Source organism: Anoplopoma fimbria, chromosome 19 (genome assembly GCF_027596085.1).
Source record: "Anoplopoma fimbria isolate UVic2021 breed Golden Eagle Sablefish chromosome 19, Afim_UVic_2022, whole genome shotgun sequence".
Taxonomy (NCBI): domain Eukaryota; kingdom Metazoa; phylum Chordata; class Actinopteri; order Perciformes; family Anoplopomatidae; genus Anoplopoma; species Anoplopoma fimbria.
The window spans coordinates 1,277,574-1,283,854 of NC_072467.1; positions in this window are offsets into that span (position 1 = coordinate 1,277,574).

Consider the following 6,281-nt stretch of genomic DNA (forward strand, 5'->3'; position numbering starts at 1 on the left):
TTCCCTCTCCCAGGGCAAGGCTAATTGTCTGGACTCACGTGCACAGACGTCCTGACAGCATTTATACCCAAAGACAGCTTGCACAGATCTGCCTCACACAAACCCAGAAGAGGGAAGTTGTTTTAAATGTAAGGAAATGCCGTGCAACAAAAAGCCACCTTTCTCATAGAGCTGTCTAAGTGAGTTGGACCAAATCACATTGTGCAGTGATCAAGAATGCCAATGGTGAACATGTGATGTTTTGAGAAATTGCACAGAAAACAAAAAGCAAGAAATATAAATGTTATAAAAGGAGATTCATATACTTTATTTGGGGAATTAAATACAAATGTGAAACTGTGAGGTAGTAGAAGGACATGCTCTATACAATGATCCGCATTGCTGCCGCTTGTGGGCCAAAAAAAGGGGAATTCACAAGTGCACAGAATAACCAGCAAGTGTTAGAATATTCCATAAGTGATAATGAACCTCATGTTCATTTACTCAGTTATGTGTTCAACTATGTCAGGGGTACAGAATTGGTTACATTTTATAAACTGTTATTACCATGGACAAGCATTCATATTGCTTTCCATTTAAAGGTTCACAGAGGTTATGCTTTGCAAAATAGTTTTTTTGTCTGGGCGATGTGTGGGCAAAACTACAAAGACTAATCATTACTGGAGGAGCAGAGATGAGAGCCTTTTGTTGAAAGCATTCAAAGGCGAGTGGGAGAGAAAAAATGGAGGAGGGAGGAGGACAGGTCCATGGTTCCAGTTGCAAAAGCTGGAAGGAATAATACATACGGCTTCATTCCCTCCAGCTACCCTTTCATTGTAAATTGGCCTTGATTTGAGCTCCTGCTGAGTGTGAAATGACAAGGTGGCATGGTGCTGAATCAGAGCCAAGCTGGTGGTACTTCGCTCTGCTGCACTTATTTATATGTTCAGTTCTATGTAATTAATTTCTAGTCTAGAGGCAGATGTGAAGTCACCCCCAATCAGTTAATATATAGAAAAATGAGAAAACTCTGCAGCATCTCCTCTGAAAACACGTTGTAAAATTAAAATGCATCCTTCTGTAACATACGGTGAGGTACAGATTGTGTTCCTTCTCATGGCTCTAGTCTTTAATCCTGCAATTTTAAAAGGCAGTCAGGACCAGAGTCATCAAATATAATTATATGCTGTGACCAAATCTCATTTGCAATCAGCAATTTGTAACCTGCTGACATCTCAGACCAAGACAATGATTAATTACTCTGTAATTAACTCCTAGGTTTCAAATGTCAGATACTTGAGTGAACATTAGGGTCACTCAACCTTTTTGACATGAATGCAAGGCCGGTTGATTCACTTGTAATACCAAAGCCATTACATCTGCTCTTTTGCTGAGCAGTCTACAAAAAAGAAAAATACTGCCTTCCTCGATAATTTACAGGTCATCAGAGCAGCAGGATTTGCGAGGAAGAACAGCATGTTTCAGAACATTCTGTAAGAGGCTGTCGCACATTTTGATCTAATCCCCACAACGCGAGGACTGGAGTCATTATGTTATTATGAACTGTACTCATTCACATCATACAGAGATAATGGTCTCCTCTGTCAGAGGACTGAACACCTTTAATTAAGAGACCTGTGACCCAAAAATATCACCTGCTCAATTATCTTACAAGCAGGTTACATAAATGATGAATCTGCCACTTCAATCTGTAGTTGCTTTCCACTGGGGAGATTCAAGCAGAACTCAGTTCGTTCCAGAAACAAGGCAATTTTTATGGGACAAAACAAATGTAGGCTATCGTTGTAGCTTATTATATATTAAATGGACGATGATAAATCACTACTGTATAAGGCTTCTGTTTCTTCCTGATATTGCAGTGGGAACATTCTGGTCTCTGGAGCCAAACGACCACCAGGTACATTGATCACTGATACAGACGTCAGTGGCCTCTGCAATTCAGCATAGTGCAATTGATTTTGCCGTCTCCGATCCACAGCCATTTAAGGTGGAAGAACAATGTTCAAAGAGCACCATTGCTTTAGCACCATTGATTTTGAATACGTCTTCAGATGCCAGGTTTTAGATATTTAAAAAAGTAAAGGATGAACGGTACATGCACAGGAAAGTGACGTATGACTTGCAAAGGTGTGAACAATATGTTAAATGAAAATGTTATGAAAGTGCCGTTTGTGTAATTATTACACCACTGATACAGTGTGGTAGTAATCAATCAATCAATCAATCAATCAATCAATCGCAAGAACATAGTGGTGTGTGTGTCTTTGTTCTTGAGGCAAAGACACACACACATAGGCTGCTATCTTCAGCATATATGTTTTTTTTAAACTACAATACAATTGGCCACATTAGTCTGACTACTATTCTTACAGTTGTAGGCAGATGCCAGACCCCATTGAAATGGAAAAAGGGTTAGTAAGTGTTTCCAAGAAACACACTTTCATACAAGCTTAATTGTAATAAAATAATGTATTGATTAATGACAAACTAAAAGGAAATCAAATTAAATAAAAGATGATTTATCCTTGCAAATATCCACTTTTTATATTATACACCAAGATTGGTTTGGAACTCTATAGTATAGTATGTCATTACAACTATGCCATGAAAAAAATTACAATATATATTTCATAAAGAATGCCGTAAAAAATCATAGTCTAGTATGCCTTTAAAAAGTGTATAGTATAGTATAACTAAATAGATATATAATAAATATTTAATGAAAATGTTGAGGTATAGTTCGTCCTAAAAGTCATCGTATAGGTGTACCAAAATAAAACAATATAATATATAAAAATGTCATAGAAAAGCATGTGATGAATTTTTTTTTTATTATATAAAATGTAATTATATAGTATGTCATGAAAAATATTAATATAGTATATCACAATTTTTTTTTACAAAAAATGCCATGACACTAGGTGGCACAATTGTATGCAATAAAAAGTGTCATAGCATATGTTATAGTATAGTATGTCATTAAAATCTCATAAGAATTGTAACATTATAGTAAGATATATAGTATATAGTATTCCATAGTTTGTCATAACAATGTCATAAAAAAGTGATAGTATAATATGCCATGGAGAAATAATAGAGTCCTATTTCATTAAAAATTCTGATGTGAAATACAATGTGAAACTATAGTGTCATTAAAAAGTAATTGTATTGTCTATCATAAAAGAATCCATACAATTTGGCAATATAGTATTTCATTAAAAAGTAATGTCATAATCATACTCATAATGTCATAGTCATAGGGTAATATGTCAAAGATCATTTAAGAAGTACAGTATGTCACAAAAATGAAATATAGATGCCAAAGTAAAGTATTCAATGAATAAATCTGTCAAAGTAAAGTATGCCAACAAAAAAAAAATATCATAAAAATGGCATCGTCTAGTTTGTCATCAAAAAGTCAGAGTATGGTATGTAATGTAAATAACAATACAATATTTCATAAATAAATGTAATAAAATAGTAGTCATAGTAGAGTATGCCATCAAAATGTCATTAAAAAGTCATTGTATAATAGAATGCTATTAAAGTTCTAAAAATGTTATCATATATTATGCCATAAAAAGTGTCATAGAAAAGTACATTCTAACATAACAAGTCATAATATGCCATGACAAGTCGCAAAGTACTTTATGCAACACAGTGTATTGCCCAGAAAATGTCATGAAAGTTTCATAGTTAGGAATGCCATCAAAAATATGGCTTTTCCTTAAAGTGGCATACCAGTGAACCTCTGCATCCTAATGAGCAACATTATAACTAATTGCGCAGGTATTGGGGAAGCAGATTGCTAATGATGAAGCATGGAAGGGTTCGACCACTAACAAAGACATGTTCCTCAGTGACATATCAAGAGCACAAAGTCTAAATATGGCCACCCTTCATTAAGTCTCATTTCCAAGAATAGGGGGCAGGCTGTGCTCTTGTAGGTATGAATAATGGAAGCAGCCTCCTGGAGCTCATTTCCAGGGAGTGATCGTCATGCTAAAGTATAGCCTAATGATCACACAGATAAAGTGAGAGGCTGGCATTCATGATTAATGTCCTCAGGTCTGTTTCCAGAATTACACAGTCTCCTCTGTCAGATGTTCTGATGGCTCTGTTCACTGAGCACACAGCCTTCAGATGTTCACAGAAAATGAGACACACACTGAATCACTGGAGTCAGATGGTTTGTAGTTTACACATGTCACGTTGCACACAGTTTGTTGTAACATCAGATTCACAATTCTGATTACAATAACTGAACAATTCAAACTGTATTCAGGAGACATGGTTGATTACAAATATATAACAAATCCATTCTAGATTGCTAAACCTTCATATTTTTGCACGTATAGCTGCAGATCTCATCTACATTCCAAGGAGAGATTTATACTTACAACAAATATTTTGTTTTTTCAGAAATGTAAACAATACATGACGTTGTTCATGCTGTAAATGCATGTTGAAGTCTTACAATTTCTCAGTTGATGTGCTCACATGAGTTTCATCTTTTCTCTGTTTTTTTTTATTATCTTTAAAAGCTGTGGTCACATACAAATTAGCATTTACCATTTTGGTCCATGAATGTTTCATAATCATATGTGTTTGCATAGCTCTGCTTTTCACATTGAGTTTGTTTATTTGCATTATTTTTTGGGGAAGAAATCATTGCTTTTACGTATACTATCGATCTCATTACTGACGTCTTTGTTATGCCCACTAGGTGGCACAATTGTGAAAGAATTTGGTCAACTTGGATTACCAGTGCCCCTGCATCTGTGTGCCTCTTAGTGTCACATGCCTGTGATATGATGTAAAGAGTCACCATTGTTCCTCACACTTCAGATTCACCTGCAGGTAATTTACAGTTTATTATTACTGATGGGAGTCACTGGATTACGCTTGCTTCATGCAAACCACATTACATGTCACAGTCTGGCCTAGAACTGCCTCAAAGACATCTGTATCTCTTTCAACAAAGTACATGTTACACATATGCAGCACACGATTTCTGACAGCACTCCTTATTTGTCTGTGTGTACAACCTATCCATCAGATCATCCATAAGTCGGCTGGAATCCCATGATCCCATAACCCCGTCGCTGGTAGACCACAGAATTGATCCCAACATACCAGCTGTGAGTCTGTTACATGAGATGCTTTAGACATAACTGTAACCGTTGACTGGAAGCCATGTCATCTCACTCTCTATCAATGACAAAGCTACAAAGGACTCAGGTCGTGTTTCAGTGAGACATGGCTGAAATATTTACAGTCACCAGCCTGGAGAGAGACTCCATACAGACGAATGACCCGGCCGTGCTTTAAATGCTTTCTCCTATCTCATCTTATGCCAGTAAATCACAGGTTGTCACAGGACAGAAACATACTACTGTACAGTAGAATTACACTGTATTATTATGCTCTAATAAGGAGTAGAGGTGCATCAAGTCAACAGTGGGACTGTTGACAGCGTTATAATAAGCTTCTTTCTCTGAATGATGTCAACTTTAACACTTTAACTTCAGTAATACCAGCTGACAATAAATTCAAAAGCCTTTGAAAAAATTACACCTTATTGTAAGAATTGCGATGTGTACAAGGAAGATGTTACTACATGCCAAATGGGATTATATTTGAGATGGGTTGCTCAAGAAACCTTTCTCAGTCTATTAAAGTACTATAATATATATTAAATTATGTTTTACACCTGCCGTCTGTGTGTGTTTTTTTTTTCTCAAAATGTTAAGATGAAATCACAAAATGCAAATTGTTATGCAGATCAAAGCACTGAAACATTTGTGCAGTTTTTCCTACTGTTTCTTGTGCCTTTAAAGGGCAATTCATACATTTTTACACACAAAGGTCAGTTTACTCATCATAAGGAGGAGTGCTACTCAGTCTCAGAAAACAGTTGTTGTCATTTATTTTGATGTCTGCATTGGATAGTGTATAGCACATTTTCTCTGTATCTTTATTGTATATTCTACAAAAAATTGTCTTTGCGTAGACTCAGAGCCTACACATTTTAGCAAAGAGCCTTACTTACAAATTGGGGTCATGGAGTTTGAAAACGTGGGTGTTTATCATGCAGGGAGGGTCCAATGATTGGATGTTACTGTTTGCATTGTGGATAAGATCCATTGGGTTTTTGGAGCTTGACCCACATTAAAGCCTCTGTTGATTTATTTTCACCATGTGTCTCTTTTGAGTCATCAGCTTTCTGAAAGTGAAATTCTAAATGTCCCTCAAATCCCTTCAGACTTTAACATGCAGTA